We start from the raw sequence: 20,319 nt of genomic DNA on the forward strand, positions 1-20,319 counted from the left end.
GAAATAATCCAAACACAAAAATGAAGTAGTTAAGCAACACTATTATAAGATCACTCTACCGAAAAATACTGATGAGCCCTTTTCGGATTGTGTTCAGAGGAGAAAAGCAAATTTTAGCAATGTGCTGTAGAAACTGAATGCAGTTTAATTGTTCTTGTAACACAGCGCACAAATCCGCCACTACATTTCATCAGCTCATTTCTGCTGTATCTTAATATTTACAACACTTGCAGGAATTTCTTCCAGGCTTCCAACACTTCAGTTATTTAAGATCAGTTTTTTTTAGCTGACCTAGGCCAGGAAAGCTGAACGTAGTTAAACATGAAAAGAAAAACAAAGGTTGTCCAGCTGTGATACTGTGTTACTGTAATAATCCCTCCTCTTTAGTACATGTAAATCTCCATCCTGAAGGGATTAGCCTGAAACATACAAGGCCTCACACTCTCTCTCACACACACACACACACACACACACACACACACTCACTCACTCACTCACTCACTACATTTAGAGCCCGTAAGCCACACCTTGCAAGACCGTGGATACAAATGCAATCATAAAGTACTGCACTTCTCAACTAGGACACTGTTGGCTTTCTGTTGTGTGTGAGGCACTGCAGTTACATTCTGGCACGAGGGCACCATTAAGGTAAATGCTGCACCACTTAAGATGGAGTGGCAAAATCAAACAAGATGCTGGTGAGTACAAAGCCAACTTCAGTCTCGTGAAAAGAGACTACAGTAATGCTTTCCTCAGAGTTTTCTCCGCACTCATTTTGTGAAATTTGATGGTAAGATGTTCAAACAGTCAGCTGTAATCATTTGTCAAGCTGCTGGATTTTACTCGGAATATTTATGAATTTTCATCATATCGAAATCGCCAACAATGCTAGAATTGGTACTTCGGACTGATGTGGTTCAGCCCACAGGAAAACAGACCACTTCGCTCTTCTCTGAAGTTCTCTGAATGGTGAGTAAAAAGTGCAAAACAGAGAACAAGCTGTCTAACGGCTGATATATTGTAAGCCATATTTGAACACTCAGTACTTATATTCATATATTCGTAACCTAGCAAGCTAACTGCTGGACCATGCTTTTGAAACTAAAGTCACACATCCCGTTGTGAATCGGCACAGTCACATTTGCAGAAACTGTGGAGGAATTTTGTTTGCCTTGTTGTGAGCCATGCTTGTGAGGTACAGGGAAACATTGTGAGCCTTGATGTTAAGAAGGGTAGCTAGCGTAATATTAAGCTAATGTGTTATTTTGTTCCCAAAGTGGACTGCTAGCTACTGCGCTGTCATAAATGAAGTAGGATTCAGCAACAGGTGTCGCAACATATGCAACATATATACTGACATGCATGTATAAATTTTCTATTGTAGAAAATAGAAATAGCAGAAAAAGTCATTTCAAAACTCTCTCAACAGAAAGACAACATTCTTTCTCTGCCAGTGCATAGTACAAACATCACAGGAAAGTCATGAAAATCAGCAGACAGGGGATTTAACTGATATTTGGCGGAATACAAGTCATAGGCAAAGTAAGCATCTACAAAGCATGTACAGTGGGCGATCCAAATAAAGTCATACCAAATTCTACATTAAGCAAAAAATAAACATATGATAAAGCACAGTTAAACATTTAAACTCGGAATTGAGTTGTTAATTTTCCAGTTACTGCTCCAAGCTGAACTCCACACTCCCCCCAAAATGAATTCTTGCCTTCCTCTAAATTATTCACAAAAGCAAACCAATGCAAATGTGCATCCTTCCTTGTCCTAGTTAATCCTGAATCTAATGATCAAATATGGATGTGTGTTCCTGTGTGTATGCACGCACATGTGTCTGTCCTCCACCCACCAGGCCTCAAATGCACTGCTGACACTTATCCTGAAGAACACACAAAACCCATCAGATTATCTGCAGCACCAATTTGAGGCGAGGCGAGTATCGACCCATCTGATAAATAAACAAAGGAGCAAACTGTTATCCATGCCCTCATATTTATTAATCCTATTAGCTCCTTTGGATGTAGTCCTATTGAGAGTGCGTCTGTGTGTGCGCGTGGCTGTGGAGGCTGGGGAAGAATTAGCTAATGCCTCATTCAAATCTCCAAACACAGCACTATTACAGAAGGCCCCAACGCCTCGCCAGACAATTTATGCTGTGCAACCTTGAGGTAAATTTCCCTTTAAGTGTTTCATAATAGACAAGGCAGTTCATCTCAGGCTGGGCCTTGTCTCTGTTCTATCAGCTTTCCTCTCTGCCGGACCGCCGGCGTCTTCGGGGACTTTTTGCGGCTGCTAATTCTCAGGAGCCATACAAATATTGGCCCCTCATTATTTGATATTTAGCCAGTAATTAAAAGCTTTGTCAGGACGAGTGCTACCATGTGGCGTCGGTAGCTACTGGCAGACGAAAGTCTTTCACGCTGCTGACAGAGGAGACAGCACTGTGATGAAGTATCAAGAGTGTGTTTTTCCAATTCTTCACAAGTAGGCCTCCTCTCCATCCTCAAAAACCGTGCTTTTGTTTGTGCTCCGGCGCTTGGCGCTAATAAAAAAGGGCCTCCCTGAGAGAGACGTTTTTCGTTCAGATCGGCTCGTTGCTCACTCGTCTGTCACTTAGCTCCGGCTTGATGTGACAAGGCTGTCGCAGGAGAATGTTGACAGCCCCATCTCTTCCTCCCTCTTATTCCGTCTCTTCTCCAGCGGCAAACGGCGGAGCAGGCCTCCGCTGAGGCCTCCTCTCGCTTCCTGCACGCTAGCGCTAGTGTTAAAAACAGCGTTTTGAATCAGCCGTATGGTTGGAGAAGAGTCACAGAAGGTGGTTTGGGCGCAATGTGAAAGCGAGCATCGCCTCTGTTCTCGGCAGGATGTTCTGTCCAATAGTGAGCCGAAGCGTCAGAGGCCCCGCTGAGCCGAGTCTTCTTAAATAAGGCATCGCTTAAGGAAAGGCATTGTCTGGCAAAATAATAGGCAGGTTTGGGAAGAGGAAAGGCTTGACAGCATTGTCATGTTCTACTCATCTCCTCGTTAGTAAAAGTGAAGATTGTTTCGCAGTCGCTGTCACAGTCACATGCACCAGATCTTTCCTTCTGAACTATTTTCAGGGACACTCTTCTGTAGTAAATCAGGAAAACTGAACTTGCTCATAGTTTAAAGAGATAGCTCAGCAGAAAATCTAATTTACACAAATTCTCCCCTTACCCCCACCAAACAAAACAGCCAAAGCATGCTGCCGGAACAATGGGAATCAGCTAGTCTTTGACCCAGTGCCTGTCAAAGCCCTGGGGCAATGTCCCACCACTTTTTGAGTGAATAATCGCCACTCTTCCTAACCACACATACCAGTGACCTAGAGGCACAAACAGACAGAGGCTGTTGCAGACAAACTCAGCTGCATAGCTCAAAGCACATCAAGTTTGCTTATGATACTACAGTGTTGAGTCCTTTAGCAACAATCATGAGTCAGCATACAGGGAGGAGCTGGAGCAGTTTGCAGACTGGTGCAGCGACAACAATCACCCTCTTAATATTGATAAGACTGACGAGATGATTGTTGACTTCAGGAGGAACTTTCCACTTGCACATCAATGGTTCAACTGTGGAGAGAGTTTCTTGGTGTGTACACTACTGACGACCTCACCTGGACCCTCAACACCACTTTCCTACCCAAAAAAGCCCAGCAGCACTTCCTGCGGAGGATAAATACAGCAGACCTCCTCCTTCATTCCTCACTACTTTCTACAGGGGGACAGGAGAGTGCATCTGGTATGGGAACTGCACTGTCTTGGACTGCAGAACCCTACACAGGATTGTGAGGACAGCTGAGAAGATCTCTCTATCCACCAGACACCTCTTACCATTGCATCTGCAAGGCCCCTGGCTTTATGAACAACCCCTCCCCCTTCTGTTAAGGATTCTTCACCCTCCTGCCATCTTCCACCACCTCCAGACTCTGCCACTGCTTCTTCTCAGAGGTGGTCAAATAACTGATGTCCCCTCAACATCTACCTGGACTTATCTAGACCCTTGTAAACATCTGCCGTAGACTGAGTGAATACGGTCCAGTCCAGTGTACAGTCCAGTTGACAACAGTTCTTTCGCACCTATGCTGCTTTTATATACATACATAAATAACACATATATAAATAATATGCATATGATATGTAAATTCAATTTTAATTCCCTTTTACTGTTAAAACAATTGATCATTACAGGGCATTACTAAGCCATTCGGCTACGGTACAGTAAATTTCCCATTGTCTGTGTCATACATGGTGCAAATTAAGCTGAATTCCAAGACCTCACTGCATTAACCACTTTAGTGTCCGTCATCATTCGAGGAGAAGAAACAGTCATTAGTCTCAGTAGGAACTAATGAACGCATTTGTTTGCAGTAACAACTAAAGGTGAAAGTGTATTACGAAAAGATATTGGGTTACTGATTATTGAGATTTACATAATTTAATTCTGATTTCAATGAAAGAATTTCACTAAATTAGTTCACGCTAAAACCCAGATACGCTAAAGGCCACATTGAATGACTGTCTAAGCTGCCTCGGACTGTGTTTCACTGTCCATCTGCTGCTGCTCAAACTGGACGTATACAATGGTGCTGACCAGTGCAGGAGAGCGAGGGGAACAAATAGCATTTTGATCATTGTTTCTCATTTTCTTGATCATTCAAATGATTTGTTGTGGACCCATTTAATCTTATCGTCTTATTATTTGTTTATTTTTGGGAAAAAACAAAAAAAAGAATTTCCCCCTCTTTCAAATTTTCACCTAAAAATTTCAATGTCTCCAAATTTCAGTGCATTTCTAACCCTACGTTCACACTGGCAGTGACTTTTCACCTCTTTCTGCTCAAATCGCTGATCACTCATTGCCTGTGAGAGTTTCTGAACTACTTTATTTAATCCCCGTGTCTGTGCAGTCAGTTTGTGAGGAAAACAGAATTTGGTCTGTCTATATGCGGCGCACCGCCGCCATTATTCCACATGTGGTAGGAACAATTATCTAGAAACCAAAAAAGGAGTGTACTGTTTCACAGTGGCGGAGATAAAGCACGTACTTCGCTGCTCAATGCATAATTCCTATTGGTAATTGCCACAATCACTTTGCTCCTTATTTGCATAAAGTGAAACTCTGCTCAACTTTGCTGCGTCACTGACTCCGCCCAATTCGTGTCGTCAACATTTGCACTGCCTCCTGTGGCCAGAAATCACCAGCTCTCGTTGAAAATTAATAACCTCCAGCCGCTTTCTCACATCGCAACGCTGCCGGTGTGAATGCAGGGTAATAGCTACAGTAACCTTGTAGCTCCAGTGCAAAACCAAAGAAGCACACTAATCATGTCTTGGCTGATTGACTACAATCGAGGGTTCGAACTGTTAAATTTTGTGTCAATCTATGACTTTAAGCCACACCTGGCATACTCCTCAACCACACACACCTGCACACCTGATATTTCCTTTCAAACTATTCTGAGGGGATGCGTTTCCCTACCTAATCATTAAGAGAACTGAACATTACAGTCACGTTAAAGTTTGTTTACAGCTTACCAAACTGCAGCATCCATCTGCCGCTTTTCTATCCTCTGTAAAGCACACACACACCTGCATGCTCATTTTCCACAGAAGCTGGAGTCAATATGTTGCCGTTCATCAGTTTTCAGTGAGGGCAAGCGTGCCTGTCTCGCACACCATCATATGCAGCTCTGCGGAGAGCTGCTGCAGGCCATTAGCAGGTGTGTGTGTGTAAATACAGCGAAGGCATGCAGGCTCGTTCAAACTAATTAAAAAGTGGCTCATTGATTGCACGGCGCTGATGTGGCTTGATGAAGGTAAACTCCTGTCTGGCTGCTGGTGGTGAGGGTGTATTTCACCGAGGAGGGAGCAAACCGAGCACACATCGGCTCCAGCAGGGTCATTAATTATCAAACTACAGGGGTTTTTACCTCCCTCAGCCTTCAGCCAGGCTACAGCACGGAAAGTACATTGCAAAAGTGTGATATTTGTGCAAGTGAAAGTATCTGCAACCTAAATCAGTATATCTAATATCTCTCATTATGGGATTGTTGTAAGAATTGTATAAGATTCATCTTATTTCTAGACAATAAGTGGGTTTAATTTGCTGAGATATCATTGCTTGCAGTAAAGGGGTGGGCAATATGGCAATGTTATCGGTATCATGCTAAATTACGTCACATGCTTCTCATGGGTATTTGCAGTACTTTTAGAACAGCCAGCATTACTTGTAGTAAGTGCATAAAGTTACTGAATGGAGGTGATAACTAGTTCTATTTCTGCTAATGCTGAAATATGGTGTGCGTGGCCCTCTAAAGCCTAAATTAATGATTTAAAAGTCAGGGGTGCCAGGTCAGATTTCGCTGTGGTTTTCTGGACAATGTCATACATCTTCCTGTTTTAATGACACATGCTCAGACTTGGGCCAGCTCAATATTTCGGTTTCAAATGTACACTCAACATTACACTGATGAAGATATGATGACTATAGTAGATAATTCACTTACATCCTCTGAAGACACATCATCAGATTGTTGATAGGTCGCGTAACCAACCGTCAGGTGCAAAGTCACATGTGGGGTTTTAACACTTGAACCCACATCAAGCAGTTGAAAAAAATGAATGGATTCAAAACATGAAACATTATTCCATTATTAGATGATATTTTAACTTTAAGAAAAACAATATTAGGCCAGCTTGGGACACATGAATATCCTAGTCTCCTCAACTTGCTTGTGATTTAGTGCAGATTAGACTCATGGTAATTAAATGCAGCGTTAACTACAACAGTACATGGCTAATGCAAATTTAAAAAAATATATACGCAAAATAAAAATATAAACTCCACACTAAAACAAGCACAAACAGGGTTTTACTACATACTACTTATTACTACTACTTTACTACTTTTTTTTCAGTTCGGGGGGGCAGGTTTAAGAAAGCATATCTAAGAAGAAAACTTACGAGGGATCTTAAAAAAGGACTTAAGGATGTTCTTAAAAACAAAAAAAAAATTCTCAAATATTCAAGTAAGTCAAATAAGTTTTACAGATCATTTAGTTTAACCCTTGTGTGGTGTTGGGGTCTGTGGGCCCAGTTTTCATTGTTTACCAAAAGAAGAACAGATTGCGATTTATTATTGTTTCAACCTCAGGTATCTTGGCCTTCGCTCATTTTCTGTGAGGAACATATAAAATAACACATTTTCAAAGACTTCACCCTGTACATGCCCTACACATTTATATTACACGTGGTGTTGGGGTGAACCTGTAGGGAATAAAAGTGTGGAGGTGCTGTGTCCCTTCACTCTGTTGTCCTCCTACATGGCCTCCTGTGTGTGTGTGTGTGTGTGTGTATGTGGTTGTATATGTGTGTGTGTGTGTGTGTGTGAGGGTGGACAACATTGACAGCTGCTAAAGGAGAACCCTACGCTGACCACTTGTGATATTTTTAACATCTGGTAATTTTACATAAATTGTTATGGCTGTATTGATTTAAAAAAAATAATAATAATAATAAAACAATAACGCGGTGGGTCCACCAGACCACCAAATAACAAAAACATCAGTTTTAAATATATAAAAAAAATTATATATATATATGTATGTATATATATATATATACACACACACACACACACACACACATCAGTGAAACTTTGTCTTTTGGTTTATTTACTTTCGGTAGCTGTAATATATTTTATTCATGTAGAAATGATGAAATGATGTGCAGGTTTAAATGTAATTCAGTGCAGAATGTACTGTGAAATGGACTTCAGTCAGGAACTATGTTCAGTGGATTTTTCTGTTTGACGTTTGATTTTTCTGTTTGACGCAAATCACAGACAGAAATTAGAGGAAGTCGATGGGGCAGTGAGGGGGGGTGGGGGAGGGAGAGAGAGAGAGAGAGAGAGAGAAACTGGCAGTCAGATTGACAGGCTGTTCAGACAGCCTGTGTCTGGTCTCCAGTGGCGAGTGTATGACAGGCGTGTAAATCTCTCCATGCTGAAAGGATCAGTCTGACACACACAAGGCCTCACACTTCTCTCTATATCTCTCACTCTCTCTCTCTAACACACACACTCTGCACTCAGTACCCCTAAGCCACACCTGGCAGCACCGAGGCTGCACACACAATCATAAGACTTTACACTCCTCAACCACACACTTGTAAGTTTGGCAATTCAGTACAACCCCTCCCCAAACAGACACGCGCACACACAGTCCCACAAACATACATCCGGGAGGTGAGAACAAGAAGGATGGAGTAGAACAGCCTGTCGGTCTGTCTTGGCAGATAACATGAGGCAAAGTGTGTGATTAGCCACTCTGCCAAAAAATTGTCTTCAGCCAATCCCGAATGTTCTGAAAAACAGCTTAGAGTGCGGCAAGTCATGTGTGAGTAAGGTACGTGAGGCTGTGTGCGTGTGTGTGTAAACAGTTAACACGGTGCGGCTTGTTCATACCAATATTAAAACTTGTTTTGAAAGAGCCTTCCTGACTTACTTACTTACTGGCCACTTTATTAGAAACACCTACCTTGTTAAACAGTTATATTTTTCCACCAGGCAGCGCTGCGCGATGCGGTTTCAAATTTGTGATCACGCATTTCGTCATTTTCACACATGCCAAGTGAGCCATACCATACTTGAGCATCCGTGCTGAGGGGAACCAAGTGTACCGAGATGGAGTGGGTGGAGCTAGTAGTGATGAAAACCACTGATTGCAATCATCAATAAAAAAAAATAAAAAAAATGCTACAATGACTGCAGAGTACAATATAAACCAGAGCTTGAAGCTTCTCTATTGTTTCTTCTGTCGTTGGTATTTACTGTTTATGTTAGACTCATCTGAGTGCCCACAAAAGCTAAAAAGAATTCCACCTACTTTCACGGTTTGGTTGCGTGATTCGAAACGGACACAGGCACTTGACCAGTGTGCGGACAGTTTTGGGTTCAGAACTGTACTCTGCATCTGTATTAGCCAACTACGCAGTTGTCTAGGGGAGGTCAGTAAAACGGGCGGAGTTTGCCTTTTCAGTGCATGGGGGCCAGCTACAGAAATTAGACAAACTCTACACGTTTATCAAAACTCATTTTGTTTCACATGTGCCAAAAACTACTTAAGTTAAAGTATGAGTGGTGTATCAAAGAAAGAAACTGTACGTAAACAAAAGTATGCGTCAAAAACAAACTGTATTTTACCAAAAGTATGGGTACTGTGTCAAATTAAGAAACTGTACTTAAGTGCAAGTATGGATACTGCCTCAAAGAAAGAAACTAAGTCAAAGTATGAACGGTAAAGAAAAAACTGAAAGTGAAAAAGTTAAAGTGTGGATACAGCATCAAGGAAAAAAAACGAAGTGAAAGTGGGTACTGTGAAACTATGGGTGCTATGTCAAAGAAATTGTACTTAAGCGAAACTATGGGTACTGTGTCCAACAAAAACTGTACTTAAGCAAAAGAATGGGTACTGTATCAATCAACCAAACTGTACTTAAGCAAAAGTATGGGTACTGTATCAAAAAAACTGGACTTAAGTGAAAGTATGGGTAACTGTCATAGTAAGAAACTATACTTAGGCAAAAGGATTGGGCACAGTGGCAGAAACTGAAACTAAGTCAAGGTATGAGTGGTAAAGAAAAACTGTATTTAAGCAAAAGTATGGATGTAGCATCAAAGAAAAAACTGATCTTAAGTGGGTACTGTGAACTGATGTGTACTGTATCATAGATAGAAACTGTACTTAAGCGAAAGAATGAGTGGTGTGTCAAAGTAACTTTACTTAAGCGGAAGTATGGGTACCGTTTAAAGAAGAAACTGTACTTCAGTAAAAGTATGGGAAAGTATGGGTACTGTGTCAAAGAAAGACTGTACTTAAGTGAAAGCATGGGTAACTGTCAAAGAAAGAAACTATGCTTAAGCAAAAGTATTGACCACACTGTCAGAGAAAGAAACTAAGTCAAAGAAAGAAACTGCACTTAAGTGAGAGTATGGGAACAATATCAAAGAAAAAATTGCATTTAAGTGAAAGTATGGGTACTGTATCAAAGAGAAAAACTATTTTAGCAAAAGTATGATTGGCGTGTCAAATAAACTACCTAATTGAAAGTATAGGAACTTATCCTGCTTATCCTGCTTTAGAATTGTCTCGACTGAAACACATTTTCTGCAATTAGGTAAGCCTGTTTGTGCTTTACTAAAAATATTATGATTTTATGTGTATATAACCGTTAAAAGCTGTGTTTGCTAGTCATGTACTGGCTAGCACTTTTTAGTTCTGCTCAAAATTAGCTAAAATTGTCACTACTGAAACATTTGATAAAGTTTCAGTAGCATTATGGTTGTTTTGACAGTGACAAATGGAATGTTCAATTATTTATTTTAATAAAACAAACAGAATTAAGGCGTAAGGTCACTCAAAGCAAAAGGATTTTAGACTAAAGTCCAAGTCAGTTAAAAGTCCAAAATGTGCTGTGAACTCTGACTTTGAACCAGTTCATTAGAATGATATATATATGTTTACCAAGTGCTGAAAGTGTTTGCTAGCCCAACTATATTTAAACATTTAGATATTTAATATCTCCTAGAGCATCAAATTCAAATTCTTCTGAGCCAGAGTTCTGTTGAGATTAGCATTTTCCTTCCCCTAACTCTCCAAATTCAACTCAGGAAGGCCATGTTTTTTTTCAGCTGACGAGTTGAATCAGGTGTGTTTAATGAGACAGAACACTAAACTCACTATATAAAACTCTATATAACTGCAGTGGCCCATGTGGACTGAGATCAGTCTGACACGTGCTCTAGCCCAGTGGTTACTAGACCTGGCCCTGGAGATCCACCTTAAATCTCACACACTTGCTCCTGTGAATTGGCTTCTTGATTGGCTGAATAAGATGCATTAATGTTAGGTAAGGCAGGGTAGCGTGTTAGATGAATGCTGGAACTAAACTCTGCGGGAAAGGAGATCTCCAGGAGGAGGGTCGATGACCACCGCTTTAGTCCTACATCGGTGGTCAATGTCTGATCACAGGACCACTGTCCATAACAGCTCTCCCCATAGCAAGCTTGGCTAAACTCAGCATTCTGATTCGTGAGCAGTTTGAAAAGAAATTAGACGCAGCAATTGTTTTCTTTCTGGCTTATCCCTTGACGATAAGTGATTACTTTCTGTATATGTGTAAATGTTTGTCTTTGTGTGTTCTGAACCACTGACAGTTTTAATTGAAAACAGTCTTTTGTTTAACCATCAAGGGTGTGTCTCGCTAGGGGCTATTGACAGACCGACATGTACAAAACCCACAGTGAGTCCGCTACCTTTATCTTTAAGCAAAGCAAAATCGCTTTCCTAATGATTATCTCTCTGCATAGCGAGCTTTTTATCCAGTTTAGACGTGTTCGGTCCAAATCTGCCAGGAGCAATTACTTCAGCCTGTAATGGGAGGTGCTTTTAAGCAGAAAAATAACATTATCTGTCAACTGATCAATGCTTCTTCCCATGGGAGCGTGTGTAGGCACGTGCTTGCCTGTGTGTGAACGCTGCCATCCATTCCATTGTCAAGGTGATTCATTGGAACAGTAGGACTAGAAAGCTCTGGAATGAATAGTGCAAAAAAACACAATATACAAGTATTGTGAGAAGCTCAATACATTGTTGTTATTTGGCTACACTTTATTGAACGATTGCATGTTTTCTTGGGGAGAGAACATTGCCGTCTTTTATCACATATGGAGTCCATACGTGAATGAGCATGAACGCATGTGTGAGTGTAAAGAATTATGCAGATCGATTCACAGGAGGTAGTCGCTGAGGATTTATGGTGGACCAGAGAGCTAGTCAGATTGAAGCTGTAGTATGTAGACTGCATATGCCTGAGGTGGGTTGCAATTTACTTTTATGTCAGATTTTACACTGTTGATGACATTCCTCCACCAGATTGATATTTTTCTTACTGCACTGGCCACATGGTCTATGCTAATGAGCGAATTAAATCCATCCCAGCAGGTGCACCTAGAGCGGAGCTTCAATGGATGCCATGGGTGTCATGAATCCAAAACCTCCATAATATAGTAATTTACCTATTATTAATATTCATTCAGCGTCTATTTCTAGCTCTAAAAAACAAACATTATTTAGTCTACACTCTCAGAAATAAAGGTAGTAAACTGTCACTGGGGCAGTACCGCTCTTGTCACTTGCGTGGTCCCCTTTAGGGTACATCTTTGTACCTTTAGTCAGGGAACATAACTATACCATAATCCACTGAAATTATATTTTCTAAATTGTATTGACGCCACGCATCCCGTCTCGTCTCCAGGCTTTTTATTTTATTGTTCTGTTATGAAAAGGTACAAATACATACTTTTCACCTAGAGACACTTAATTAAGGTGCACAATTGCAGCTTAAAACCACTGTTGTATCTTTGAGGGAACATCTACATTGTTTGTACCTTCATGTACGAAAAATGTATCTGCACAGAACCTTTATTTCTAACAGTGAAACATTTTTAAAAATAGTTTTTCCCTTTGAATTTAATTAAAAACCCTATATTTTATTTTAATAATTGGTTTATTTTTCATTTTTATTTCTTTTCTTTCTGTTTTAATGATTTTTTCAAATTTCAAATCAGAATGCATCTGACAATCATATCTTTATTAAAAGAAAACAGGTTACAGGGAAGGGAAGTCAGATCACCCCTTGCTGTTTGCATTCAAAATATAGGTTAACAATGATTTGGAGGTGATGCACATTACAGATTGTATGACAATGTGCTATGTCCCATATTCAGTTGTGTTTGACACTATATCAATGTTCCAAACAGTTAAGGGAATGTTCAGACTTGGCAGGTTTGGTTCGATTTAAACAAACCCTGGTATGGTGCGATTTAGGAGATCATCCAGTGTTGTGGAACCAACGACGAATGCTCGGAGCTGTTGGAGGTTCACTGCCGATGAAAATCACGTCGCACAGTTATGACGGATTCACTCTTATTGAAATGGAGAACGCAGAACGCTTTCTGCTCAGGAGTCTCCATCTCCATCTCCAGGGCCAGTCAGACCCCCTCTTTCAGTTGGTATGTAATTGGTTCCTAGGCACCTCACGGTTGTAAAATATGGCGCTTTGAAATCGGATTAATCACCCTGTATGTTTTGTTTATTATGTGGTTTTAACATTTTGCCTTGTAGTATTGGATCTGTCTAACAAAGCAGGTTCAGCTTAGACATGCTTTCTGACTAAGGGTCAGCTTCACAAACCCTGACTAACACAGATGTGGTTAACTCGTTTCACAATGGTGGTTAACAACTTTCTCTGTTAATCCAGATTTAGATACTCAAGCTGTGATTGATCCTCTTGTGCATACAAAAGAAAAAAATGTATAAGATGAAAAGGTAATTGCATGAAACATGAGGAGCAGACGCCAAAGAAAGTAAAATAAAGCATGCTATCTAAATATGCAGAAAGTAAAGCATTTATAACGTCAAAAAAGCTTCCACCAGGGTTGCATTGAACTAAGCTTAAAGTTAGCTGGGTAAGCAAGAGATACTGTATTGTGAGACAGAGCCCTGCACCAAGAATGCTGAGATCATCTGTAATTTCTATTGTAACTTATTCAGAACCCCAAACAAGCATCCAATCATCAGCAATACACTAAAACACTAACTTACACATTAAACTAGCCAGTTACAAATGTATATCATACAGACAGCTTGTAGCAGTCACTGTTATTAGTTAGTTTCTAATTTTACCGTACATCAGCTAGCAAGATGGCGATCCCCCAAAAAATCCTGCTCAGGGTCACCAAAAGGCTAGAGCCAGCCCTTCTCTCTGCACACCTTCTTTAGTACTCGAAATTGAACTGTCAACATATTTTAATCATCTCTTCATAAGCTCAGTGTCAGTAATTAGAAAAAGGATAGTTTTAAATCGAAGCCATTATAATACAAACACATATGACTGCTCACATTAATTATATTCTGTAGCAATGCAGCAAGTTTTTTTAGTTTTATACAGCCATACGCTAAAGTTTGGGCATCCTTATTTAAATTACATGTTCTGCAAATAAACAGAAACTGTAAAATTAAAATGTATAGAGAAATGGCATGTTAACAGCTGGGCTTACACTAAACAATTTTTGGCCCAATCTTAACCCAGATGTGCTCCTTCCGACAATTTATTACAAGACCAAGCGATTTTCCAGGTCGAGCTTGATCTGAAGCAAGTTATGCCGGGATGATCTAGTAGTAAGAGGAGAAATGAGTCAATCTTTAGCCTTTTGATCGAGCTCCAAAGTGATCGGAGGCCCCCAGATATTTTCAAACCTGTTTGATTTTTACGACTTTTTTCACGTCCTGTAGTGAGAGATGGTGAGCGATGTAACTGAATGAGTGATTCAAGAAAAAGCCAATGAGAGAGCTAAGTGAGAGAGAAAAAGGTGAAGAGACATGCATGCACTCTGCCACTCAGCGTCCACGAACAGTGGACTGAGGAGCTGCTTGTTGAGTTGTTGAGGCCCATAATCACTCTCTTTACAAGTCACCAGCCAGGTCATAGCAAAATATTTCTCCTCTTCTGACTGTGATATCTGCATCTCAACTCCAAATTTATCTCCAGTTTACATTTTCACTGTCTTTGTTGTGCATGCATCAAATCACAAATGGTCTGGTCCAGTTTAGCGTTGTTGGGGGACATTTCTCCCCAGATAGAAGAATTGTTTAGACCTGGAGTTCCTAAAATGGGTATGATGACTACTACAGAATAAGAACTCTGAAAATGTAAGCTCCAGCCCTGAGTTAACATTCATTACAATAGTCATGTGAACTCTCCCTTTCATTTACCCACTTAGCGCTAAATATGGTGGTCCTTTCAGAAAACAAGGCCCAAAGATACATAAGTGAACAGGAAGAAACCTGCAGATGAATGTATATTAGTTATTGTTTTGCTGCCGTGACTGCAGATTATAGGCCTAGACCCATTTCACAGGCACAGCTCTAGTAAGAAGCCTCTCACTCCAGAGCCAAATAAATAATGAGGCGCACCTCTCATGCTCCCTCTGGATAAATGCTTGGTTAAGTGCTTCTCCATCCAATGTATCACCTACTGCAACGGCAGATTTGTTTGAAACAGAGGAAAAAGGAAAAAAAATTATAATCCTCGCTCGCCTCTGGAAGACAATAAGGTTTTCATTTTTATCAATTTGTTTTTATCTAGTTAAAGTCACCCTCCCGACACCCCGAGGAATAAAACAAGAGGAAAAATGGACAAAGTCAGCATGTTATGCATTATTTCTCTGGAAAACAGCAATATTGTATTTTTGCACCAAAAAGTGTGTCAGCAGCAATAGTCTCTAAGGCATATCAAACTTGTTAGAGGGATAAGAGAGACATGTTCCTCGTAATATAAAATAATAACTTATCCTAAATTGTACTTGCATTGTTAGCATATGGCAAACGTTTTTATACATATAAAGAAAATCAGCAGCTATTAGGGCTGCACAGTATTTTTAAATAATCATTATTCTGATAGTGACCTTTGCAGATGAATAACACATTTTTTAACACTGTGCTGTCCATGTGATGCAAAAAAACACAAATAACATTGAACTGCATCATTCTGAACAATCTTTAGTAACGTCATCAGACGTTCACCAAAGTGTTTTAATTAGGGCTGTTTAATGGCTAAAACATTTCTCATTAATCGTATTAGTTTGTGTAGTTAATTGTGAATAATTGCATTTATTTGCTCTAATTTGCCCCTAAATAAACAATTTTCCATTTTAAAAGCAGTGCATTGTGTTAACAATGTTCAGAGAAAATAAGTTTCCTTTTGCAAAAGTGTTAACACCTCATTGCATTCAGTCATTTTTCACACTTTTAAAGAACAATTAACACAGATCTCATACAAAACCACACAAGTTCATTGGACAACTGTGCAAAACAAAAGTAAAGCATCTACTGACAGCTTATAGAAAATACTCATATATAACTTCAGCACCTTGTGAACAACTCAGCAGTCAGTCATCATCTATGACTTGTTTGAATTTCACTGAAAATTTCAGCTCAGTAAAGTAGGTGTTTGAGGCGTTCTTTGGGCACCTCTGACACAGTCTGACCCTTGCCTAATGCATACTCAAGTTGAGAGTTTGGCATCATTTTGGACAATGCTGCCCTCCACCACTCTCACCACTACCCAGGAGATAAGACTAGGTTTCACACTGTGATAGACTTACACTTTGGCACATCTAAATCTGATTACAGTAAAGTAGCAGATAGTACATCATTGTTATAAGGCACTAATGAAGGCGTGGCATAAAGGAAACACGTGAAATTGAAACCTTTGTGTTTTTTGGTGGTTGTTCAGTGACTAACTGAATATTTTTACTCTCCTGATAGCTTTAGTGTTTGATGAAAAAGTTTACTTTTGTGTTGTGTGTTTAGTGTATTGTAGAGGTTTGACCATTTTGCAAAAAAATCATTATTTTGGCCAGCATGCCTTGGTTTAGTATCACGTTAACTGTTTTGAATATGTGGCTCCTGAATAGATAAAAGTTATTAAGAAACTTTTAATGAGCTCCATTTGGGAAAAGTTTATCTGGGTAAATTTGACTTAGTATTGATTTGTATTAGTCAAGCATTTGTAAAAATGTTGTGTATAGTCTGCAATTCTGTTAGTTCTCTGATGAAGGAGTGCCATGATTTCATGCCGTTTTTCTATTTTTCTTTCAAGCTCGGAGCCAATCAAACCAGTGTCGACAGGAGACACTGGCTTCATCCAGATCCGCTTTATCAACAGCCACACAAAAAAAAAATTGACCAGCATGGTGCATTGGACCTGATATTCATAGCAGTTTCAGGGAGCATCTTCTGAATGAATATAAGGGGAGGTGCTGCCTGTGTCTATTATTTGTTTAAACCATGTACAACCTTTAGAGGTTTACATACATACCATGCCGGATGTAATGTGTTATTTGTGCAAAGTTTCAGCTGCAAATAAGATGCACTCTTCCCAAAAACATGCATATTATGTACCAAAAATGCTGTTTTTCTGTCGTATTTGAGGTAGGATAGAGCACAAAGTGGGAAGACAGCACAAAAAACACTCTGCCTTCAATGTATGAACATCTGAGTTCTATTTAGTAGCCTTAATTTATAAGTATAGTGGACACATCACAAACAGCACTGTTATGTCAAAGAGCTTTATGTAATTAGTGATTTATAGTGGCTTTAATCTCCATCTGAATGTCTTGCAGGACAGTGCCTGGAGTGGCCTTCTGCTGGTTCCATGTAGCTATTCTCACTGGGGTTATATGTTCCTTTACACTATTACTTGTTTAACCATGTTAGTTGTCAGGCTTCGTGATAGTTACAGCTCCTTGCCGTGCTCTTGTATAATTCAGCAGTACAAGCCCATTAAGAATAGATGAAATATCAGCCTAATGTAATTCATTAATATTAAACAGCGCTTCAATTTGCGTGTAAGCTGGCAGCTTAAGCCCCCTGTCAGGGACAGACCTGCGAGGCATTTATTAATCGCAACTTGACTCATCAAGTTGCGCTGCGCCACGGATTAGCATAGATGCTAACGCGAGCCAAGTATGGGCATTAATTGGCGAAAACAAACAAATTAATCAGCATTAAAGAAGGCTAGGGGCATCCGGCTGATAAGAAACTCAAAGCAGTGGACAGCAGTGGACAATTCCCTCTGGCCACTGGCTAGAAGAAGTGTTTCGAGGCGACAGATGGCAGTTTGTGTCCCTAGCACACCTAGTATACCTAGCACACTCTCGCACACACACCACATTATGTTCGTCTTTCCAGAGAGCAGTCAAACTCCACAGGTGCATCAAGATGTCTGGCTGGAAGACATCCAAGGTCCAGGTGTCAAAATAACCCCCCAACCACCACCAAACCCTACAGAACCTCCCACCTGGTCATAATCACCAAGACCGAACAGGCTGGCCGCTGAGGCAGAGGATGACACATCCGACAGCTCCCTAAAGCCTGCCCAGAGACCACCAGTCACAGGCAACAGCATGTTCCACACGGGGGAGGCCGGTGCCACTTGGAGCCCGTCTGGAGCACACTTCCTGTTCTGAATGTGTGGAAACTGAACCCAGAGCACCCCTGCACATTAATCTGAAGCGCTGGCATTTCAGCAGCCTGGGCATTTACACAAGATCTCCTGACTCCGAGGAACAGAGACGGCTAATGAGAGAAAAATTGTGCAGGTTAACTGTGGGCACAGACATGCAGAGGGAACAGGGAGCTACTCGAAGCCTAATAACGGAGGCAAAGAACATTTTAAGGCATCAAAAGAGATACGTTAACCACGTCCAATTATGGGTGTAAAAAGGAACAATCAGCAATCTGTAGGTGGCCGTTCCACTACATTTTGGGAAGGGTAGAATCAATTATAATCCATTGTAATAATAGACAAAGTATTTGCTCGTTTTTTGGGATAATACAGAATTATCAGACAATTTCCAAACATTTTAAAATGATTTAAAAATAATAAAAAGCTTGATGTGTTGTTTTTGTTTACAATTGTATAAATAGCAGAAGGGAAGGCCTTCTAAGGATTCAGAGAAGGCCAAATAATTTCTGAGACCTTAAAAAAAAATAAAATACACGCTTGTTGTATTTTAACTCTGCAAGTTAATCAGGCGTTCAGGAGGCCTTAAATGTTAGTGGTCAGCAACTCAGGTCCCAGAGAGCTACCTTCCAGTCTATTTCCTGCTGCACCTGCTCCTGCTAATTAACTTCTTCAGAAGTCTTTAACTGGCTGAATCAGAGGCATTGGTGTTAGGTAAGGCAAGATGTAGCATGTTAAATGTAGGTTGGGACTAACCTGCTGGAAAATAGATCTCCAGGTGGAGGGTTGGTGACCACTGCGTTAACTGGCCTCCTGAATCTTTGCAAGAACAGAGCTTTCACAGTTACTTCCAATGGTACATAGAGTCATAAACGTAAAACTATAGGAAAGGGTATTACAAAACTCTCTGAAGATAATCTGAAGATAACACAGAGTTATCCATTTCAATTATTATGCATGTCATTTGATCTGGAAATGTTTTTTACTCTGTGCCTTCATATTGACATTGCCTTCCTTTCATGATTTTATTTAGGACGGCAATAATCCTGTGAGTCACTGCAGCCATAAAATGTAGTTCATCCAAAAATCTAATTTATATAATTTTCCCTTAACCTAAATGTAGATGATCAACCAATACATATTTAGTATCTGAAGTCTGCCTCTTAAGTTTTGCAGTAGAGCTGCAAGGTGAATGTAACTAACAATTAATGAAGAAGCCGTTCCACTGCTCCACAGCCCAGTGAAGTGGACATTATTCTACTACTATTTTTAGCCATGTAATGCATTTTCATTTTTTAGTTAGCTATTATCGTCATAGCTGTTCAGTAATCTGATATAGACTTGTTTACCTGGTTTCTGACACTGGATGACCTACTGTTATCTATAAAAACTGACGGTACAGACAAAATTCAGGCTTCAAAATGCTCCTACTGATTTTTAGCTTTGCTAGCATACTTTCAGCCAGATGGGGAAGGGGATGGCTGAAATATCACTAGGTTAAAGGGAACGATTTGTAACATATATAGTAAATGCATAAATCAGTGGGTTCCAGAATTTCTAAGAGGAAAACCAAGTGTTGGGTAAAACTTTCTGTCTGTCACCTTTAAAACCACAAGGCAGCTGGATATCTGAGTGCTAATTTAGCTCCATCCCTTATTAAATTTGCTTCCCTCAGACTACTGAAGGCCTGGTGGCTAGAGAGAGAGAGAGAGCGAGAGAGACAGTGGAGGGAGGTACATTGGAGATGAACTAAAAAGGGGTTGAGTGACAAAGGGGAAGTGGGTGAGAGGGTAAAAGCGGGAGAAAGCAAGAGAGAGAGGGAGGGAGTATGGGTAGTGCCAGGGGGATTCCGAGGCATTTTAAATCCACTTGGCGTTAGTGGTCCCTGGGGACTTTAATAATTGATAGAAAGGGTATTACGTTATACTGTTAACACTGTACAGTCGGCACTTAACTGCCCTCTGGAATGCCCAACAGTGTGTTCTCACTCACTCTCTCTCTCTCTGATGGGGGGAAGAAACACAAGCTCTGGCAGGGGAAGCAGTCCCCTAGCAGTGGACAGTTTAATGTATTCACTGTGACTGTCCTGTGCAACAGTTTTCTTCAGCTTGCAGCCCATCATGGAATAAAACCTGATGGCGACAATAACAGCAGTCATTAGATCATGGATAAATAATATTAAAAAATAATATGACAT

This window comes from Colossoma macropomum, unplaced genomic scaffold (genome assembly GCF_904425465.1).
Source record: "Colossoma macropomum unplaced genomic scaffold, Colossoma_macropomum, whole genome shotgun sequence".
Taxonomy (NCBI): Eukaryota; Metazoa; Chordata; class Actinopteri; order Characiformes; family Serrasalmidae; genus Colossoma; species Colossoma macropomum.